Genomic DNA, 24767 nt, shown 5'->3' on the forward strand with positions numbered 1-24767 from the left:
AGACCTTTTCAGCGCTAAGAAAACAACTTAGTGTTAGCTTTTTTTAGCGTTTTCAACGCTTAAAAACTAAAATAACCGCAGATCAAATAAAAACCAAAACCAATAGACAAAAAACAACAAAAAAAAAAACAGAAAATTGTCACTGCTGTGACTGAAGGCCACAGAAGCTAAACAGAGTTGCTTCAATGAGAAAACTAAAGCGACTTGATGAAAATAATTTAAAATTAATATCAGACTAATTATTATGCTGTGAAATAACCATATTGCTTGCTGCTGCTGCTATTCTCCTAGGACTCGTTTGACTCTTTCTCTTAACTCTACTTTTTAAAGCAGTAAAAACTTTAGCATAAAGAACGGGGGTTAAGGAGGAAATGCCCCTTTCATATAAGGAGTAATTTCTGTTCGTTTTAAGTTTTAATGTCTCTCCTTACTTTCAGTTAAAAAAAACTTTTTTTTTTTTATTTAATTTCTGAACGTTTTTGAGTTAATGCAAGTTTTGATTTTGGCTCTCCGCGCATAAATGATGAAAACGAAATTTGCATGTTAATTTTTTTTTGCTAAATGGCTTTCTCATAGTTTTAATTGGAATATTTTGAGAAAAAAGGAGTGGGGAGGAGGCCTAGTGGCCCTCCGATTTTTTTATTACTCAAAAAGGCAACTAGAACTTAATTTTTTACAAACGTTTTCATAAGTAAAAAATATACGTAATTTACGAATACGAACTTCTATTATCGTGTTTTTACTACATATATGAGGGGGTTCAACCCTTGTCAATACCTCCCTCTTTATACTAAAACTTGAACTTTGTCCCAATTCCTTAAGAATGACCCCTAAATCACCAAGGCAGTAGAATAAATAGTTGGAGTTACTAAAAATACTTTAGCGTAAAGAGCGAGGTATTAAAAGGAGGTGAACCCATCATATGCGTATTAATTTATGTTCGTTTTAAGTTTTAATGCTGCTCTTTTAATGCATTTTAACTTTCATTTGAAAAAACTTTTCATATTCATTTTTTAATTGTTTTTTTTTCTAATGTTAGAAAGTCCTGTGCCCACTTCATTGAAATTCTCTTCCCCCATGACAAATTCCTCCATTGAAATATCCTCCGAAGTAGCCCCCTCTCAAATTCTCCCCCCCCCCATATAAAAAAACCTGCTGAAAACTTTTGTACATTTCCCAATAACCATTAGTATATGTAAACAACGGTCAAAGTTTTTAACTTGCAGCCCCTCCCAAGGGGACTGTGGGGGAGTAAGTCATCCCCAAAGACTTAGTTATTAGGTTTTTCGACTATGGTGAACAAAATGGCTATCTACGCGCTTCGATCCGGTGATTTTGGGGAAAAATGAGCGTGGGAGGGGGCCTAGGTGCCCTCCAATTTTTGGTTACTTAAAAAGGGCACTGAAACTTTTAATTTCTGTTGGAATGAGCCTTCTCATGACATTCTAGGACCACTGAGTCGATACGATCATCCCTGGGGAAATACAAAAAAAAACGAAAAACACAGATCCGTTATTCGTCTTCTGCCAAAAACTACAAAATTCCAGAATTTTTTAATTTAATTTTTGATCGTTTTTCAAGTAAGTCTGGGATATCCAGGCTCTCTTCATAGAAATTACCTTCCCCTATGAAAAATTCTTCAATGGAAAGATCTTCCCATATAACCCAATCCTCCCTCCCCTCAGCAGAAAAAATCCCCCCTGAAACGTCTCTATAGTTACCAATAACAAATACTAAATGTAAACAATGGGCAAAGCTTATAACTTGTAGCCCTTCGGGGATTTTGGGGGACTAAATCGTCCTTAAAGGCACGGTCATTAGATTTTTCGACTATGCTGTACAAAATGGAAATCTAGAAATTTTGATCCGGTGACTTTGGGAAAAAATGAGCTTGGGAGAGGCCTAGTTCTCCTCCAATTTTTTGGTAACTTAAACAGAGCACTAGAACTTTTAATTTTCTTTTAAATGAGCACTATTGTAAAATTTAAGGACCACTGGGTCAACACGATCACCCCTGGGGACAAAACAACAAAAAAACACACATCCGTGACCTTACCTCTGGCAAAATATACAAAACTCCCCATTTGTGCAGATAGGAGCTTGAAACCTCTACAATAAAGTTTTAAGATACGCTGAATCTGATGATGTTATTTTCATTAAGATTGTATGACTTTTAGGGGGTGGTTCCCCTTATTTTCTACAATTAACCAAATTTTCTAAGGGTTTTAACTTTTGATGGGTAAGACTAAACTTGGTAAAACTCATTTATTTAAAATCAGCATAAAATTGATAAAACTATTGGTATCAAAATTCCGTTTCTTTAGAGTTTTGGTTACTATTGAGCCGGGTCACTCCTTACTACAGTTCATTACCACGAACTGTTTGACTACTGTATAGAGTTTTTCATTGTATAGACTTCAATCACTAAAAAAAAGAAAGAAAAAAAAGAATAATTCACAGTCATATTACCCCCTCTAGGCTCTATGGCCTGCAACACAGGGAGAGAGAAAAGGAAAAAAAGAACATTAAAACCCGAAACACACATTAAGACAAAATAAATGGTGAACTGTTATGCAACAGTCCTTTCCCACCGTAAGCAAAGCTGATTCGTGGTCCCTGCACAAAAAAACATCATCAGATTATGTTTCCGACTTATTATTGAAATATCACCTGAAGGGGCATAAAAAATGATACAATATAAATCAAGGATGAAAAGAATATAAGAGAAAGAAAAAACATCCAATTCTATCCTATCAAACGATTGATACTCTCTAGCTGACTCTCTAGCAGAATTATTACAGGCACGAAGAAGTATTACAGGCACCTGACTGCTTTCAGGGCATTCAATTCTGATCTGACTGAAACGATGCCTGGACTGAAATGATGATACGAATATTAATCAGAGACAAAAGGTGAGACACTTCTGAAGGTTGCAGGAACATAACCATGAAGGAGAAAAGACAAAATGAGTTAGAATCAAACAATGTTTTAGCAGAAAAATTTATTCATGGATATGATTTGGTAAGTGAGCACTCATAGAACAGATGCAAATGCTGATGGTCAGCTAACTGAGTCAGTGACTAAAGACTATCATTTGGCTGCTATAATTCCAGACATATATCCTGGAGAGTTATTTCAGTATGAAAGAATGGTTGACATCTATGTAGGAGGGTAGTATCAGACGTAAGACTGAATTAAAAAATGAAACAGATTTTGTAGAACCAACTCTGGGAAAATTTGTTCAAGCTCCCCAAGAACTCTGAGATCATCCGATATATTAGTATGAGTTAGACTAAAATGATTCATGAGGGAGAAATTGTATCTATAAGAATACCAAGAAACCAGAAATACCAATCCAAAGTCTACTGAAGAATTCCTTCGAAAATGGAATTCAGACAGCTGGACACAAGCCTTAGAGATCTTCGTGAAAGCCTGAAAGTTCAAACTTTTATAATTCGGGGTCAGTCACCACCAAACTAGAGAACTATTACTCACAAAAATCACACAATGTCATAGAGATATCAGGCTCAGTTGTGGCAGTAGTACCAAGTATACTGTCGTCAGCAAAAACAACTAGGCCTTCTACTTCCATTGATGCCGATCTACATTATTGGCAAAGAGCGATTTTGGGTAAAATAGACGACAAAAAGCTGTTGTTTTTGGTTTATCATTCGAAAGTAAGGTCAATAATATAAATCAAGAACAGAACCGGTCCTAGAATTGAACCTTGCAGGACACCACTAAATTTCAGATGGTAAGTGGGAAAGAAGATCCTTTTAGAACAACGGTCCAAACAAATAAGATTTAAAATACACTAGAAAATTCTTTCTTATATCATTGTGAGATGATTTAAAGATCATAATTTAGTCAGTCTTCAAGTCAGAAGCTTTTTGTATATTCAAAAATATAGCGATTGGAATAAGACCAGGATCAGAACCAAAGGTAGAAAAAGAAAAAAGTTTTGAGCAGACTTGCTCTGTGAAACACTTAGCTCGGAAGCCAGACAGAAAATCGTGAAAATAGATTTTTGTTTCTAAAAGACAAGTAGACAGGAAAATAAATCCTTTTCAAAAATTTTAATAAATTGATACAATCACTCTGAGCTTTGCAAAGTTTCTACTGAAAGTTTTGCAAGTTTCGCAAGCTTTCTTTTGTCAAAGAACACTGTTGAATTTTGTGGATTTACTAAAAGCTGTTTGATAACATCAAGGAAGACAAAGTAAAGTGACTGCCATATGTATAATTATCTAGACGAAATAATACCATGATTAAAAGTTTTAACTGACCATGTAAGTAGTAAAGGCCCTGTGGATACGAGCAGAGCCCTATAAACTACTCCTTTCTTCCTTAGTGGCTCAAGTTCAAGAAGAAAGTTTTACAGAGATCCCCCTAATGTTGCTATCTACACAACCAAAGACATAGATGGCAATATTGTTAACTAAAGTTATAGATGGTGATATGTTTTCTTTTCCAACGACAAATTTTTTACCTTCTAAGCAGTTTCCCTCGATTTTATGAAATTAGTGCCTGATGCATGAATCGAATGTGAGACCAATGATTTCATAAGGTAAAACAACCGCATTTTACTCAGCTGAGGCTTGAAGTCATCAAAGATACTATGTCATTAAAAATAAATTCCAGGCAATCAATGTATTGTTTCTGGTACACTAGCCAACTGCTTTTAAGCGTCATTATATCGTAAAGAAATATTCTCACAGCCGATTTTTCAATTGGATTCTTGGTGTTATCAGTGATCTGTTTCAGGGCACCTTTTTTTGGCATTATTCCGAGAATATGCATACCAAGGCTATTTGAGATGCTTACTGGAGAGACAAATTCTTTTGATGGTTAATGAAACTTATTTTGACCTCCAAAAATTTTAATGGCTACAACTGCTCAGGTATAATTATTGCAACGTAATGGTCCTGAGCACTTCGGATTTTTATTACTGGGCTTGCGCATGAGTTAGCGTCCCCATATTCCAATCCAGAACCCATTGCCCACCCACCCCCTCTAATAGGACCTCGAGTCCCCCAAAAGGGCTCCAGGCTCCCTTCCCAGCCTCTACGTCCCTCTCCAGTTTCCCAATAAACCCCCCCCCCCAGGTCTCTGCCCCCCAATGGTTTTGTTTCTTGATTTTTATGAATTCATCTGGATGTTAAGAGAAGGACCTTACTTTCTACAGTTTGGTCTTGATTTTCTCTATTTTTCAGAATTTCTGTGTGTCATTCATAATTTTTTATAGGTTGACTGCAATTTCTACAGTTTTGTCTTGATTTCTATGATTTGGACTTGATTTTTATGGTTTGGTCTAGATTTCTAGGGTTGGTCCTGATTTTTATCAATTTGTCTAAAATTCTTTGCATTGGTTATGATTTCTATGAATTCTCCTAAATCTTTATGCATTGATTATTATTTATATGGGACCAGTCATGTTTAGTACAGTCTCGTCTTGATGTTTCTCACTTGGTCTGCCTTTTTAGGGTTGACCCTGATTTTTATGAGTTTTTGTGGATTTCTATGCATTGCTTATGATTTCTATGAATTCTTCTCGATTTCTATGCATTGGTTATGACTTGTATGAATTCGTTGGGATTTCTATGCATTGATCTTGATTTTACAGTTTGGTCTTGTTTACTATGGTTTGGTCTTGATCTTCCATGGTTTGGTCTGGATTTTTAGGGTTGACCCTGATTTCTGAACTTTGGCCTTAATTTTTATGAATTTTCCCGGATATCAAAAGAACGGCTTTAATTTCCACAGTTTACTCACGATTTTTATGTACTCATCAGGATTTTTGTGAATTGGTCATGATTTTCTAGAGTTTTTCCATAATTTCTAAAGTTTGGTCTTGATTTGTATGGTTTTGTTTTTATTTCTATGGCTTGGTCTGGATTTCTAGGCTCAGTCCTAACTTCTATGGATTCCTCTAAATTTCTATGCATTGGGTATGATTTCTATTGGAATTTTCCGGATTTGTGTGTATCGCATAGGATTTCTAAGGTTTTGTGTAGATGTCTTTGTTTTGGTCTGGATTTTTTGGGCTGCCCTTGGGTCTTATGAATTCGTCTGGATTTATTAGTATTGGTTATAATTTCTATGATCACGATTTTTATGTACTCATCAGGATTTTTGTGAATTGGTCATGATTTTCTAGAGTTTTTCCATAATTTCTAAAGTTTGGTTTTGATTTGTATGGTTTTGTTTTTATTTCTATGGCTTGGTCTGGATTTCTAGGCTCAGTCCTAACTTCTATGGATTCCTCTAAATTTCTATGCATTGGGTATGATTTCTATTGGAATTTTCCGGATTTGTGTGTATCGCATAGGATTTCTAAGGTTTTGTGTAGATGTCTTTGTTTTGGTCTGGATTTTTTGGGCTGCCCTTGGGTCTTATGAATTCGTCTGGATTTATTAGTATTGGTTATAATTTCTATGAATCCTCTTAGTTTCTATGCATTGATTATGATTTAGATGGGATTTTTCTGGTTTTCTATGGACCGGTCTTGTTTATTTACAGTTTTGTCTTGATGTCTCTGGTTTGTCTGGATCTTTAGGGCTGGCCCTAATTTTTAAGAATTTGTGAGGATTTCTATGCATTGCTTATGATTTCTGTGGAATTTTGCTGATTTCCATGTATTGGTTATGGTTTTGTATGAATTCGGCGGGATTTTTATGTATTGGTCATGACTTATTAGGGGTTCCCATGATTTCTTTGGTTTGATTTTGATTTCAATGGTTTAGCCTTTATTTCTAAAATGGGCCCTGATTTTTACAGTTAGGTCATGATTGTAATGAATTTGTCCAGGTTTTAAGGGGATGACCTTAATTTCTACAGTTTAGTCTTTTTTATAAATTTGAAGGGATTTCTGTGTGTTGGTCATGCTTTTTTGGAGTTCAGCTATGATTTCTACTGCTTAGCCATAATTGGTATGGCTTCTTTTGGATTTCTAGGGTTGGCCCTGATTTGTATGAATTCGTCTGCATTTCTACGCGTAGGTTATGATTTCTATGGATTCCACTGAATTTCTATCCATTAGTTATGATTTCTATGTGATTTTTCTGGATTTTTATGGACTGTTCATGATTTCTACAGTTTTATTCTGATTTCTTTGATTTGGTCAGATTTTTAGGGTTGACCCTGATTTTTATGAATTTTTGTGGATTTCGATGCATTGCTTATAATTTCTGTGAATTCTTGAATTCTATGGATTCGATTGAATTTCTATGCATCGGTTATGCTTTCTATGAATTCCTTTGAATATCTGTGCATTGATTGTGATTTATATGGGAATTTTCTGGATTTCTATGGACTGGTCATATTTTTTGCAGTTTTATTACGTAACAACTCGATATGTGTTCTTCTTTACTTTATCTTATTAAAATACAATGATTTTAAAATATACACAAAACCACAACTGAATTTTGACATAGGATTTTTATGTATTCGTCAAGATTTTGGTCTATCAGGATTTAGGGTTTGGTATCTAGATTTTTTTTCAAAGGGTTTTCTGTTTTGTTACGTTTCACTTTATTTTTTTTCAGATTCTTCTTCTTTGTTACGTTTCACCTTTAAAGTTTTTTTTTCGAAGTATCGTCTGTTGTGTTGTGTTTCACCTTAAAAGTTTTTTTAAAGTGCCTTCTGTTTTGTTACGTGTCACCTTACAAGGTTTTTTTTCAGTTTATCTTCTTTTTTGTTACATTTCACCTTGAAAAATCTTTCAAAGTGGTTCCGTCTTGTTACGTTTCACCTTAAAAGATTTTTTTCAAATGGTCCTCTGTTTTGTTACGTTTCACCTTTAAGAGTTCTTTTTTTTTGAAAGTGTCTTCTGTTTTACTATGTTTCAGATTAAAAGTTTTTTTTAAAATGTCTTCTGTTTTTTTATGTTTCAATTTAAAAGCTCTGGATGAAGTTACAGAAATCATATGCGTTGCATAGCAATCCACAAAATTTCATAAAAATTCAGGATCAACCGTAGAAACCCATACCAAACCAAAGATATCAAGACAAAACTGTAGGAATCAAAACCGGTCCAGAGAAATCCAGAGAAATCCCATAGAAATCATAACTAATACATAGAGACCCGGAAGATTCCCTAAGAATCATAAGCAATCCATAGAAATCCAAACAAATTCATGAGAATCAGGGTCAACCCTAAAAATATAAACCCAACCAAGGACTTGAAGACAAAATTGTAGAAATCATGACCAGTACATTGAAATACAGAAAAATCTTATAGAAATCATCATCAATGCACGGAAACTCAGGGGAAATCATTTTAATCGTAACCAATGCATTGAAATTCAGACGCATTCATGAAAATCAGGGTCAACCTTAAAAATCCAGACCAAACCATATATATCAAGAGCAAAGTATAGAAACTAAGAGCAAACCATAGAAATATGACAAAATTGTGGAAATCATGGTCAGCCTATAGGAATCATGAGCTATAATTAAAAATCCTTATGAAATAAAAAAATCAAGACCAATCTGAAGAAATTCAGGCCATTCTTTAAATCTGGTCATATTCATAAAAATCCAGACCAAACTGTAGAATTTAGGGGCGACACTTGAAATCCAGTCAAAACCATAATAATCCAGCCCAAGCCATAGAAATTAAGACCAAACCTTAGAAACGAGGTCCCACTTTTAAAAAATCATAACCGATATACAGAAATTCCGACAAATTCATAAAAATAATAAACAATACATAAAAATCCAGAAAGGTTCATTGAAATCATTAGCAATGCATAAAAATAAGAGGGTAAACCCTAAAAAATCAGATCAAACTAGGGACATCAAGACAAAACTGTAGAAGACTTGACTGATCCGTAGATATCCAGAAAGATCCTATAGAAATCATAAACAATTCATAGATATCCGGAAGAATTTATAGGAATCAAAAGCAATTCATAGAAATCCATTTAATTTCATAAGAACCAGGGTCAACCTTAAAAATCAAGACCAGACGAAAGACATGAAGATAAAACAGTAGAAATCGTGACCGGTCCATAGAAATACAGAAAACCAACGCATAGAAATCCAGACAATTTCATAAAAATCAGGGCCAGCTCTAGAAATCCATACCAAACCACGGAAATCAAGACCAAACTATAGAAATAAAGACCGAAGTTTAGAAATCATGGCCAACATCTAAAACATCATGAGCAATACATAAAAATTAAGATAAATTCATTAACTCAAGACCAAACTGTAGAAATCAGGGGCAATCCTAGAAACTCAGACTAAACTAAAAGAATCAAAACTAAACCATTGAAATCAAGACTAAACTGTAGAAATTGTGGCCAACCTCTAAAAAATGATGACCAATACATAGAAATACTGATGAATTCATAAAAATCATATCGAAGACATAGAAATTTGTAAGGGTTCATTGAAATCATAAGCAATGTGGAGAAATCCATAAGTATTGATAAAAATCAGTGTCAACCCTGAAAAATCCAGACCAAACCAGAGGCATCAAGACTAAACTGTATAATACATGACCGGCACATGGAAATCAATAAAATTGCATAGAAAACATAATTAATGCAGGCAAATTCAGTTGAATTCATATAAATGACCATCGATGCATAGAAATCCTGGCGAATTCATAAAAATCAGGGCCAACCGTAAAAATCCAGACCAAGCAAAGCCCATCAAGGCAAAACTGTAGATATCAGGACCGGTCCATAAAAATATAGACAAATCCCATCTATATCATGAAGAATGCGTAGAAATTCAGGGAAGTTCATAGATATCATAACCAATGAATAGAAAAACAGACAAATTCATAAAAATCAGTGCCAATCCTAGAAAACCAGACTAAACGATAGAAATTAAGACAAAACCTTTGAGACCAAGACCAAATTATAAAAATCATGGTCGACCTCTAAAAAGTTATGTCCAATACATATAAATCCCGACGAATTCATTAAATCATGACCAAACTGAATGAAATTAAGGCCCTCCTCTTAAAATCCGGATAAATTCATAAAAATCAAGAAAAGAACATGGAGAGGGGGCTATGAACTTGGGGTCATTGGGGTCCTAGAGGGGTACAAGGGGGCTTTGATGGAAACTTGGGGCTTTGGAGGGAAGCGTTGGATCCTAGATGGGAATATGGGGACCCAAACTCACTCGCAAGTCCGGTAATAGAAAACCGGTATGCTCAGGATCATTACATTAAAATAATGATACCTGGTCAGTTGTACTCATAAAAATTTTTAGAGATTAAAACAAGTGTCATTAACAATCAACAGAATATGTTTGTCCAGTAAGCATCTCAATTCACCGTTGTATGTATATTCTCGGAATGATGTCAAAAAAGGTGCATGAAAACAGATCCCTGGTAATACTTACCAAAAACCCAACTGAAAAATTGATTGTGCAAATAAATTATTACGGTATTGTGACGCTTAACATAAGTTGCCTAGCATCCCAGAAACAAAATATTGATTTCCTGTATTGTATCTCTGAGGACATAATATTTTCATCGACTTTTTGGCTCATTCAATTTACATGTCGTTCTTTTGTGCTATATGAAATCATGGATCTCGCGTCTTATTCACACATCAGACATAAATTTCCCAAAAACAATGGAAAACTGCTTAGAATCTAAAGAATTGTCGTAGGAAAAGAAAAAATGTCACCATCTATAACTGTAGTTACCAATAACACCATCTATGACTCTTGTTGTGTAGATGGTAGCATTGGGGGAATCGCTGTTAAACCTTCTTCATTAAGTTAAGCCGCTAAGGAAGAAAAAAGTTGTAGATAGGGCTCTGCTTGAATCCAAAGGGCCAATTTTACTCATTTAGTTCGTAAATTGTCTTTTCAGCACCCTAGCCAGGATTCGGTTGTTGCAGGAGAGTATTCTTAAGATCTACTCTAGAGATCCTTAGTATTTGCCATTATATCGCACAGAGTGGGTGAGGGAGGGGATTACTGGGTCCTCTGTGTTATTTTTCTTAACATACTTTTAGATTTCTTAACATACTTAAAACAATTTTATCAGATTCAAGATATCAAGATCTCAAATGCAATCTTCCACTATCTTAAAGGAATTTACATAAAAAGCATAAACTTTTGATGCATCAAAATAAAGAATTTTTGTCCCTAAGACCCATTTAGGTCTAGTAATACCTTTTAATGGCGATTCCCCAAAATTTTCTTTTTGTTATTATAAAAAGATAAAAAAATTAAGGGCAGTACCATATATTTTGTCCCTAAGACCCATTTAGTTCTAGTAATACCTTTTAATGGCGATTCCCCAAAATTTTCTTTTTGTTATTATAAAAGGATAAAAAAATTAAGGGCAGTACCATATATTTGACAGTGTTGTTACGTTAAGCCGCACATTTACTCATTAAAATTTGACAGCACTTTTAGTTTATAAATTGTAAGACATTAACAATCTGTTAATTCCCAAAGACAATTAAACCTCCACATGGAAGGTACATCTTCTTATGCTATTAAATAGAAAAAAAAACAAGTTTTTTTTAAAGGAAAGTAAGGAGCAACATTAAAACCTAAAACGAACAGAAATTAATCCGTATATGAAAGGGGCTTTTCGTCCTAAACGCCCCGCTCTTTACGCTAAAGTTAGACTCTTTCTCTTAACTCTACTTTTTAAAACAGTAAGAAACTTTAGCGTAAAGAGCGGGGCGTTGAGGAGGAAACGCCGCTTTCATATACGGAGTAATTTCTGTTCGTTTTAAGTTTTAATGTTGTTCCTTACTTTCATTAGAAAAAAAACTTGTTTTTGTCTATTTAATTTCTGGCCGTTTTTGAATTAATGCATGGTTTGATCTTGGCTCTCCGCAAATAAATAATTAAAACAAAATTTGCATATTAATTTATTGCAGTTATCGGAAGACTTTGAGACAAAAGGAGTGAACGAGGAGGCCTAGTTTCCCTCCAATTTTTTGATTACTTAAAAAGGCAAGTAGAACTGTTAATTTTTTACAAACGTTTTCATTGGTAAAAATTATGCGTAACTTACGAATTAATTTACGCAACGAACTTCTATATTCGTATGTTTTTATTTAGTATATGAGGAGGCTCAACCCTCGTCGATACCTCGCTCTTTACAGTAAAGCTTAAATGTCCCAATTCTTTAAGAATGAACTCTGAATCGCAAAGGCCGTAGAATAAATAGTTGAAATTACTAAAAACACTTTAGCGTAAAGAGTGAGGTATAACGAGGAGGTAAACCCCTCATATGCGTAATAATTTTGTTCGTTTTAAATTTTAATGCTGCTCCTTAGTTTCAGCAGGAAAAACTTTTCATATTTATTTTTTCATTGTTTTTTCCAAGTAATGCTAGAAAATACCGCACCCCCTTCATTGAAATTCTTTTCCCCCATGAAAATTTCCTCCATGGAAATATCCTCTCACGTACCCTCCCCCCCAACTCTCCCTCCTAAACCAAAAAATCCCCCTGAAAACGTCTGTTCACTTCCCAGTAACCATTACTATATGTAAACACAGGTCAGAGTTTGTAACTTGCAGCCCCTCCCACGGGGACTGCGGGGGAGTAAGTCGTCCCTAAGGACATAGTTATTAGGTTTTTCGATTTTGGTGAATAAAATGGCTATCTCAAAATTTTGATCGGGTAACCTTTGGGAAAAAATGAGCTTGGGAGGGGGCCTAGGTGCCCTCCAATTTTTTTGGTCACTTAAAAAAGGTACTAGAACTTTTCATTTCCGTTAGAGTGAGCTCTCTCGCGACATTCTTGGATCACTCAGTAGATACGATCACCCCTGGAAAAAAAAAAACAAAAAAAAAAAAACAAATAAACACGCTCCCACATTTGAGTAGACAGGAGCTTGAAACTTCTAGAATAATGTTCTCTGATACGCTGAATCTGATTGTGTGAGTTTAGTTAAGATTGTATGACTTTTAAGGGGTGTTTTCCCTATTTTTTAAAATGAGGCAAATTTTCTCAGGCTCGTAACTTTCGATGGGTATAACTGACCTTGATGAAACTTATATATTTAAAATCAGCAATAAAATGCAATTCTTTTGATGTAACTATTGGCATCAAAATTCCATTTTTTAGAGTTTCGGTTACTATTGAGCCGGGTCGCTCCTTACTACAGTTCGTTACCACGAACTGTTTGATTCGATGCCATAATATTTTAGCTTATTTTCTACAAATTTGTCACCCACCCCCTTTTCTGTTTTAAAATTTAGCACCCACAACAACCAAAACTTCATAACTGCATTAAGATATATACGATTGTGCAACTTTTCACCTAACCAATGGAAACAATCAGGCTTCATTTCACTGTCCTTGGTACTTTAAAAATGTCTATCTCTTTTTCTTCGATTGCTTCCATGAAAATGGCGGTGAAAATCCAGACAAAACTTAGGCAATCGTGCAAAATTGAAAAAGGGAAATTAAAAATCAGATTAGTATTTGGCTAATCAAGTTTCAAACGTGATGCAACCCACGTATACTTAGACTATGCTCGTACTTTTGAAACGAAGTCATTCCGATGCCAAATTGTTATTGGCAAAGTCTTTGCACCGTAAAAGGGGGGATTTCGGTCACGTGATATTCAGAACTTATGTTAAATTATATAACATAATTTGCTTTTGTCTTAGCTATGTAGATTTATTCAAGCTGTATGTGCCAACAAAATGGCCAAAACAAAGAAGAAAGATGAGGGTATTTGTAAAAAAAAGGGTACTAATCTTCGCGATTAAAAAAAACAAACAAAAAAAAAAAGAAAACGGTACTAGCGACAATTTTAATTTTAATCTTTCCATTAGGTGTTTCCCAGACTTGGGTATTTTAGGCCTGAGAGGCTTATATTTAAATCAAAATGATTGGAATGTTGATAAATATTATTTTATTACTTTATATATTTCAATTATTTTGTTATTGATACAAAAATGTGTTACTTTTTTCTAATTAACATCAATCGAAATCATTGTAAAAGTATTTGTGTTTAATTATGGGATATTTGACCAAGCTATGATTTGAATGATCAGAATAGCGACCTGTCATCTACCTGAAAAATCTAACACAATATATTACACAGCTGATGAGTTCAGTCATCTGTTTTTCCGGTAATGGCGTTTCGTTTCTTCAAAGAAATATACTAAATCATACCTCATGTATAGCGAGCCTAGCTACTTTAGTTTTGAGAGTTAACGAATCAAACAGTTCATGTTAACGAACAGTAGTAAGGAGCGACCCGGTTCAGTAGTAAATGAAACTCTAAAAAACGGAATTTTGATGCAATTAGATACATTAAAAGAATTGTAGGTTTAGGCTGATTTTAAATATGTAAGTTTCATCAAGTTTAGTCTTACCCATCAAAAGTTACGGGCCAGAGGAAATTTGCTTTATATTAGAAAAGAGGGAGAATACCCTCACTTTCAGCGTAACAGAGAGCCCTACGGTAAAAGTTTCAAGCTCCTATCTACAAAAATGTGGAATTTTGTATTTTTGCCAGAAGAAATATCATGGATCCGTGTTTATTTGTTTTTTCTGTTTTGTTTTTTTCCCTGGGGTGATCGAGACGACCCAGTGGTCCTAGAATGTCGTAAGAGGGCTCATTATAACGGATATTGGAAGTTCTAGTGCCCCTTATAAGTGACCATAAAAGTTGGAGGGCACCCAGGCCCCCTTCCACGCTTACGTTTTTCCCAAAGCCACCAGATCAAAATTTTAAGATATCCTTTTTTTTCAGCATAGTCGAAAAATCTAATAGTTATGTCTTTGGGGACAACTTAATCCCCCATAGTCCACGGGGAAGGGGCTGCAAGTTACAAACTTAGATTATTATTTACATATTGTAATGGTTATTGGGAAGTGTACAGACGTTTTCCGGGGGACTTTTTCGCGTTGGGGGTGGGTCAGGAGAGGGGGTTACGTGGGAGGATCTTTCCACGGAGGAATTTATTATGGGGGAAGAGAATTCTAATGAAGGGGCGCAAGATCTTCTAGCATTATTAAAAAAACACAATGAGAAAAAAAAGTTCTTTCAACTGGAAGTAAGGAGCAGCATTAAAATTTAAAACGAACAGAAATTATTACGTATATAAGAGTGTTCGTCTCCTCCTCAGTACCTCACTCTTTAAGCTAAAGCATTTTTAGTAGTTTCAACTATTTAATCTACGGCTTTTGTGATTCAGGGTTCATTCTTAAGAAATTGGGACAAAATTAAAAGCTTTAGTGTAAAGAGCAAGGTATTGACAAGGGGATGAATCCCCTTATATGCATAATAAAAATATACATTTATAAAAATTCGTTACGTAAGTTAATTCGTAAGTTACGAATATTCATCAATAATAAAAACGTTCGTTAAAAATATAAAAGTTATAGATGCAATTTTTAAGAAACTGAAAATTGGAGGACAACTAGGCCTCCTCCCTCACTCCCTCTTTTATGAAAATCATCTTCAGCAAAACTATGAGAAAGCCATTTAGCCAAAAGAAAAAAACTGATATACAAATTTTGTTTTATTTATTCATATGCGGTGATCAAAACCAAAACATACATTAATTCAAACGTTCAAAAATTAAATAAAAAAAAGTTTTTTTCAACTGAAAATAAGGAGCGACATTAAAACTTCAAACGAACAGAAATTATTCCTTATATGAAAGGACCTGTCCCCTCATCAGCGTCCCGCTCTTTAGGCTAAAGCTTTTAATTGTTTTAAAAAGTAAAACTGTGACAAAGAATACTTCTTTAATTAAAAGTACATCTATCCTTCTTCTCCTTGTTATTTTTAGAGCACCTTCAGTTGTGCGTTTTACCTTTCAAATATTAAAGTAGATGAATCAATTTTCTATCCTTAATTTCAGGTGTTGATTTGACTCAAAATATTGAAATTGCCATCCTATCTACAACCATTGTCTTATTTTCTGTATCTGTTTTTTTTTTTTGTTACAATAAAATTTAATTTACCAATTTAAAAATTTACTTAACTTTACTCGTCAATTTAATTTGATATCTAAATAAAAATTTTGAAATTGAAATTTTAAAATAAATTGAGAATTTAATTGGAAACTTATGTCAAAGTCTTAGAAATGAAAATTGATACTTTAATCGAAACTTCAAAACATTGGAATTAATGGGATTGACATCTCCAAAGATTATGTTAACATCAAGATCAGGAGATAAAATACGGTAATGGGTTTATTTATTTTAAGTTTCTAATCCCAAATTTGTGCACAAGGCTGAAAAAAAAATAATCGGCTAATTCTAGGGAAAATGATTTTTACCATAGTATACTTACCATTTTGTAAGGAAATCTAACTTTCTATCACTTAATTTGGAAGTTTGCTGCTCAAGAAAGAATTTGCAAGACTTTTTAGGCCGAATCGAAAAGGGTGGTTTTATCGAACCTATAATGATGCTAAGACACCAACAAGAATCTCTTATCGTCCACGGTAAGAACACAAGCGACAATAAGAAATAATATGCAGTTAGTAGACAAACGACAATGAAATCAAATATATTCAATCCTGTCACTTAGCGCCATGCCGCGGCCCGGTCCACGACATCAAGCAGAGGTTCACATTGTCTGCAGTTAGAAGACAAGCATTAATGACACGCCTTAGATGACAGAAATTTTGAAAAAAGATCGGGTATGTCTAGGGAACTTTATTTTTATCATAGTAGCTTAGTACTGACCCTTGAAAACTCGATTACACCATCCTCAAGAAAACCTGACTTAGCGTTTACAGTCCCCATCACGAAAACACGAGGAAAGGGAAATTTTTTCAATCTTTGCAGATTATATTCTGGTAATGTAAAACTGGTGTAAATATGATTCTTATCATGTTAACATTCTAGACAGCTTACGCCTATCCTACTCTGTCTTTAAGTGATACAAATTCGGTTTAGGTTTGCTACAAGAATGACGTTAAAATGATGGCTATTTGTTAAGATATTTCATCAGATTTTGAAGGCAGCTATTGGTATTAGTGAATTTGTTTATGATTTAAAGCTTACACCAAAATATTGAGTTTTTTTCAACGATATAAATTTTTTCAGTTGAAAGTAAGGAGCAACATTAACAATTACAACGAACCGAAATTATTCCGTATATGAAGGAGATACTCCACTTCAACACCTCACTCTTTACACTAGAGTTTTTTAGTATTTCTTGAAAAAAGCTTCTTATTGTACTAATTCAACATACATAGTGTTTTAGGAGTCGTTCTCTAAGAAATAGGACATACTTCAAAACTATAGTGCAAAGAAGGAGGTGTCGAGGAGGAATAACCCGCCTCATATACGTAATAATTTCTGTTAGTTTTAAGTTTTAATGTTGCTCCTTACTTTCAGTTGAAAAAACTTATTTTTTAAAGTTTAATTTATAATTGTTTTTAAATAATGCCAGGAAATCTGGCTAAACTTCCACGGTAAAATCCCTCCTACCCACGGATTTATTCTCTAGACAATTCAATTTTGGTTAAAATATACCCTCGAAAATTACCCTTAGCATCTTCACGCATAAAATTGAGTCTACAAATAGAATGCAAGGCACAAGAAGAATTTCGTATGGGAATTCCGTCAAATTCTCCAAGTACAAAATTTCCCCTGAAAAATTCACTCCCTGGAAACTTCTATCTCCATTCAGTTCGCCCCCTTTCACCGAAATGTGTATTTGTACTTCCCAATAATAAATTCCGTCCGTAAACAATAGGTACATTTTGTAACTTAAAGACCTTTCTTCAGGGGCTTTGATGAGCCAGGAAACCTTCTATCAGCCATAGGACCAAGATGCGCATATACAATGCTTCGGTGGGATCCATGCTTCTTTACGGACCCGAAAACTGGCCAGCCACTCAGTCTGTGCTTAGCATCGTAAATATAGCCCAAACAAAACATCTTCGCCGCATTGAAGGACTACGCTAGCACGATTTTGTTAGCAACGAGAACCTCCTTGCGTTAACTGCTCAAACGCCCTTCTCAGTCCAACTCGCTGGTACGGACATCTCCTTCGCATGCCTCCCGACACTCCTGCATGAACAATTTTTGACTTTGATCCCGTGCTACACGGCAGGAAACGCACAAGAGGTCGTCCCCCAACCAGATGGAAGGACACGACAGGTGTCTTCTTGGCCATGGCAAATATTCAGGAGGACGTCCACATCCTTGTAAGAGACCGGTCTAAATGGAGGCTCCATGTAGCATCACTCTCGACGCCGGAAGCATTTCGGCAGGAGCATTAAGTCAAAGTTAAGTCAAGTAAGTCATTGGGTTGATACGATCCCCCCTAAAAAAAAACAACAAGCATCTGTTGTCTTTCTTCTGGCAAAAAATACAAAAATTCCAATTTTTTCAGATTATAGCTTGAAACCTCTACAGTAAGGTTGCCCGATACGCTGAATATGATAGTATGATTTTCATTAAGGTTCTATGAATTATAGGGGTATTTTCCGTTTTTTTTTTTGAAAATTAGGCAACTTTTTTCAGGCTAGTAGCCTTTGGTGGGTAAGACTACACTTAACGGAATTTATATATTTGAAATCACATAATAAGCCTACTCTTTTTATGTATTTTTTGGTATCAAAATTTAGCTTTTTAGAGTTTTCGTTACTATATAGCAAGGTCGCTCCTTACTTACAGTTCGTTACCACAATCCGTTTGATATGGTCAAGCTAAAAAGGTTTGCGAGCAGTTTTGATTTTCTCATAATGCAATCTTTAGTAACACAGTCCAGAAGAAATTAAGGGAGCCAAAAAGAAGTTTGATTTATATTTTATCTTTATCTTGGCCTCAATTCAAAATATTACCAGAAGCCTACCTGAGGGAAAGTGGACACATGATAATCCACCGACAAAAGAAATAAAATAAAATGACGATACTTTTCACAATAACTGGATAGTAGAAAATATATACTACTTAGAATAATTATATTTTTGATTTACTATTTTATTGTCTGTGTTGTAAAAGAACAATTTCTTTTTATATAAACTTTCCTTTTGTACTATTTAATCCTAAACATTTAAGTTAAACGTTGATGTCTAAATAAAACTTTAGATATGAGTATTGATAGCGTTTGAAGCAAATTATTTATCTGTTGAAGCAATATTTTGAATTGGTAATTCAATAAATGGATTAACAATTGATTTTCTACACATTTGAAAGGAATGTGTTTAAAACAAAGAAATTGGGGGTAAAAATTTACTGTATATCAGACTGATGAAGCTCGTTTGATTGTTACAAATATAGTGATGTTAATTCTCACCAACTGTGAGAATCTCAGTTCGTGAGTGAAGTCTCACCAACTGTTAATTTTTCAATGCTTCAATGGTAAAATAGGAACTTTTTAAAATTTAGTTTCTTTTCAGTAAATTACAAGTGATCCCTTTATTTTACTTTCGGATCCAGTACTACTATTACTACCACTACTACCAAGAAATCACTGCAGCACCAACCCACCTGAAGTTAAAGCAGCTAAGCACACTCCTTTTCCAACCAAATCTATTCACACCCTCCCTCTTTACACCCTCCCAAGAAGCTCCAGTTTCCCTTAGATGTTTCCTTGTGACATCCTCTCACCCCGTTTGGGGACAACCAATTTTTCGTTTGGATTCATTTTAATTTTTTTCCAGGATTCATCCGTATTTGTAATGATTATTAGTTACAATTTCGGGCTTTATTCTATTTTATCAATTCACTTTCTTCTGTTTAGGTTTGAATGATTATAAATTTTTACTTTTGTTCGTTATACATTTTAGTTCCCCTCTTACATTTCTTTGGAAAACTTTTTTCTTATAGGCAAATCCTTTTAAAGATTTCTTTTAATTTTTTAATTGTTGGTATTGGTGCATTAAAAACAAAATATTAAAAATCGTCCTAATCTGCTTGTCTTCGTCTCTCTTTCTTTTTTTTAAGATTTATATTCTGAAATATGGAAACTTAACGGGCGAAAATCTTTTTATCCCCGCTTGAACATATTACAGTTGATATGAAAATGCATGAATAGATAATGGATATAAAAGTAGAGAGTTTCAGTATTATAATCCTAGGAAACATTGAGTTACACAACATGGGGTATGTCAAGGCTTTTCACTTCCTTTTTTAATTGCCACAAACTCTGAAGGTACTGTGGCCGATTTAAGATTATAATTGCTATAAATCTTTTGTAATTCGCTACGCTATAGACTTCTGGTCAATAGAACGTTATTTGGCTTGGCCCTGGTCGTGGGCTGAAACAATGATTTTGCTAGTATCAGGTACCGATCTTCTGCTCTATTCTGAAAAAAAATGAAAGATGAAAGGGGAGTCAAGTTAGGCCAGTGAAGCTAGGTGAAAACTTGCTACTTTGTCCTCGAAGGGACTGAAGGTTTTTAACAATGGCTTTGAACTTATACTAGGAGTCCTACCACAAGGGCTAAAATCAAGGCAATTTAAGCCCTCTAACCCGTCTGTAACTGCAAGATTTATTTCTTTAGGTGCATACTCCAGACTGGTACTTAAGGTTCCCTCAAAATTTTATGGCTTTTATGGTTTTGACTGTGACTTCTTTTGGTTTGTCTGTATTTGGCCTGTTTTGTTTGCAGTTTTGACTAAAACTAAAATAAATTCCTGTGTTTGTGCATATTGTAACTCATCTTGAAATAGTATTGAAGAAACATAAGAAAAATCACTATTTCCAAAAAAAGGAAACTTTTCAATCTGAGAAATGAATTGCAGTAACACCCCAAACAGACAGAGAGTTTATTTGTAAAAAATAGTGTGTGTCGAAATTTTTCGTTGTTCTGCTGTCTTAATATTTTTCAAAAATGAACTAATTAGATTTTCAAAGTTAGAGTTATTCTCACTAGAAATTGTATTTACTCGTATGTTTAAAATTTATCCAGACCCAACTCTAATCTTGTAAGTCTAGAGCGGAGGATTGACCACTTTCCACCATCTGGTATATTTCTAGGAGCTCCACGCACGTCACATGGTTCCACCGTACGTGGCACATTTTTTGCCACGCTTGACACACTTTTGACATGCTCGGCACATGCTACCTGTAGTACGTGATTTCTGAAAGTCGGCCGCCCCTCTGTATAGAAGTAAGTAAAAAGTTTATGCTTGTCCCCAACCATAAGTTAAATCAAATCTAAAAAGGTGAAACTTTTTTCTTATTTTCAGAAATAAAATATAACATGGTGAGTTTGAGTACTTAAACATACGGAAGTTTAGGACAGTAATATCTTTGTCTCTTTTCTGAACTTGATTGTGCGGAATTTAGCTCATATTAGAGGTTAAAACCTGGAATGAACTATAGCTACGCTCCCACTCTTGTAGATACGTTCCCTAGAGGGGGGGGGGTTACCAGGTCAGTGGCTCCAGGTACTGCAACTCGGGGACGTGGCTGAAGGATTGTCTATTTTGATCTAACCTTTCATTTTGATCCGGGTAGTTTTGCATATATTTGAGTAAGGGGGTGCTGTAAATCTTTTTTTCTAGGGCACCACAAACCCTTGGAACAGCTCTGCACTCTTGCTACTAAAGTATTTTTTCATAAATTAAAATCATTGTTCAAAATACAGTTAGGTTGCTCTTGTGAATAGTTTTAATATCCAATGAATTTTTTAAGCACTTAAGCAACAAACTGCATAATTTGAACTATTTTGTTTTCTTTTCAAATAAGAATCGCAGTATTAAGAATATGGGATTTTGAGAGATCATGGTCATGACTAGGAGGGTTTTCCATGACCAAATTTACAAACACAGGGGGTGAACTCAGCGTTTTTCAAATATTCTTTTAGAGTCTTTTAAACAAAAATCCCACCCTCTCGCTTCAATGACATTACGATCCGAACTTTTCAAAGAGATATATAAAAAGATAAATAAAAAGATAAATAGGTATATAAAATTTCACTTTAAATACCCTCTACTTTTATCACCATCTTAATTATTATCATTTATTTGGAATAGTACTTTGACTATAAAATGTCATGGAAAAAGCGTACTTCTAAGGTACTTTTACAAAATTAATTTGAACCACAGAAATCTGCCATACCACAAAGGGGATGTCTTTGCCTGATAGGAATTCCAAATTACGGTGACTAAACCCTCAAACTCAAACTCTCAAATTCAAACTCTCAAAGCCAACTTATCAAGCCTCTTTCCTTTTTTTCCAAAAATACTAGAAAATAAACATTTTTATTAAAGTATTTTTTGCATTATCGCAAAAAGAAAAGTAGTTCAGTTTAAAAACAGCATATTCACAGATAAGCCGTTTGGTACCATAAAGGTACTAGTTAGTACTTTAAAAGTGTTATGAAGGTACTCTGTACTAAGAAACGTAAATATCTACAAAAAAAGATCTGTTTTTGTTGATGCTTGAATTATGCTGGTTTATCTTAGTTTTGACAAGATTTTGGAAGATACTAAATTTCAGCTGGGGGAGTGAACTAGGGTCTGATGGGGGAGGCAAACCAAGATAGAGGAGGCGAAATTACTTCCCCTGTCCATAGAAAATTAGGCCCCTGCATTTACACTTCCTTTTTTAAATTTGTAATACCTTCATACAAAACACTGAAACCAGCAAACAATTTAGATGATTAATGTTAATGATGTCAAGTCCAAAGTTATTTTCAATTTGGCTGTTATCCTAACTTTATTAACTTCGAAAACACAAAATTGTAATTTTAAGAACTGAATTTTTTTTTCCAGTATTTCAAAATTAATTTCCATGTTTTTCGAAAAAAGGTCCCGGTAAATTTTTTTCGTATAATTTCTTACATGTAAGCGATCCTCCAAAATTTGGCTTGCTTTTTTTCAAAATAAGCTTGTCGCTCATTCCTAAGGACACTGTTTGAAGGAAATTGAGTATTGAGGGAGTATTGCCTATTCCTACCCCCTATCTAAAACAAAAAGGGTTACGTACATTTTTTTTTGGCGATTCGGGTACTTTGTAAAAACAAAAACGGAAAGACTGTTTACGCAAGACAAACTATATACGTTCCTGAATCAGAAAATACATTTGGATTTTGAGACGGGAACCATACCTCTTCCTTCTTGCGTCGCAAACGCATGAATCACGTACCAAAATGTCAAGAGTATTTTTTAAACAAGAATAATCGAGATTTGCTTCAACTTTAGTCCGGGTGAAATAATTCACTCTTTGCCCACCCCTTCTAAAAAAAAATCCTGAAAATGCATTTGTCTCTGTAATAATGCTTATCTATTCTTTTTATTTATGCAGAGATTATCATCAAAATGCTACACTTCATAACTCTTTTTTTGAACAGAAGATGAAATAACGCCTCTTTTCTATTTTCCCCTCGAAGTTCGTATTTCGTAGTTGGAGGCGATTACAAAATTTGTATTGATTGACATCTCACTAAAAACAAAATTCTATGTAGCTGGCAAATATAAAAGATGTGCTGGCAAGTTTCAGAACCAGAAAAACTGGCTACGATATTTGGGGTTTGGCCCAACATCCAATCATATTGGATCACACCTCCGTCTTTCCAGTGAATGAACTCCTTCCCAAAGTATTGAGCAAGTCTTGACGTGACAGGTTCTCTGACGGATGATGAAGTCAAAAAAATTTATTGAGTCCGTAAAAGGCAACCCATCAGCATACAAAGTGGGTATGGTATTTGGGTAGAATCCTTTTGAGCAATTAAAAGAGAAACATGTTCTTGATGCAATCAAAGAGTTATGCTTATGCCCTAAACGGTTATCCGCTAATATAGAGGAGGAGGGGATCAATTCGGGTATTCGGGATTTTACTCCGGAAGGAAACAAGTGATTTCCATATCATGAACAAAATCCATTTCATCAACATGATGCTGAAATACAGCATTGATTCTGACAACTTGGTCACTGGAAAATGAAGTTTTGCTCTTAAAAATTCTTTAATATTCAATGTTACAACATTTTTGTTACTTAACTATTTGAAGAAAAATTGAGAAGCAAAGCTCTTTGCTACTTATACACGTTCCATGATAGCATTGGCTATGCGAGACGTTTGAAAGAAAAAAAGGAACAAAAAAAATGAACAGTGTAACTGAAAACATTCAAGAAGAGGGGGCTATGTTTTTGCTCCTTTTAGTTCACTAGCTGAAAATCACCCTCGCTTTCTCGTTTTTTAAAATTATATTTTCTTGTTTTTCGCAACCTCCGACCAAAGCAAAGCACCACGCTTTAACTTGCCTCTTAGCGTTTGAAATTATTTACTATATAAATTTGACCCACAAAAAATAAATCCCTCAAAACGTGATCCACAAAATTAAACCCTGAACATCTTAGCCCAAGGAAAATTATGCTTGTGAATTCCAACAAAACCAAACTCAAAGGATATAAGATCCCACCTGTCGGAATAAGCTTACGAAATTTCAGCCGAAACAAAACTCATACAACACAAAATAAGTAGATGCAGCCTATAAATAAATAAAAAAATAAATAAAATAGACCTTCCAAATTCGAGTACAGGTAAATTATAAGAACAATAAATATTCAACGCTCGTAAGGGTAAACTCTGAAGTACAAAAGCACTTTAAGATTTAGCTAAAACAAAACTTCACAAGCAATATAACAAACAGTTCGTAGTAAATAACTGTAGTAGGGAGTGACCCGGCTCAATAGTAACCAAAACTCTAAAAATGGAATTTTGATACCAATAGTTACATCAAAAGAATCGCATTTTAATGCTGATTTTAAATATATAAGTTTCATCAAGATTAGTTTTACCCATCAAAAGTTACAAGCCCGGGAAAATTTGCATCATTTTAGAAAATAGGGGGAAACACCCACTGAATGTCATATGATCTTAACGAAAATCACA

General features: G+C 34.5%; 1 protein-coding gene across 1 annotated transcript in view; it reads right to left on the bottom strand.

Moving 5' to 3' along the window:
* LOC136025283 (uncharacterized) overlaps nt 1-24767 on the bottom strand; it is a 134246-nt gene that overhangs the window by 92260 nt on the left and 17219 nt on the right. The window lies entirely within an intron of this gene.

Source organism: Artemia franciscana, chromosome 3 (genome assembly GCF_032884065.1).
Source record: "Artemia franciscana chromosome 3, ASM3288406v1, whole genome shotgun sequence".
Taxonomy (NCBI): domain Eukaryota; kingdom Metazoa; phylum Arthropoda; class Branchiopoda; order Anostraca; family Artemiidae; genus Artemia; species Artemia franciscana.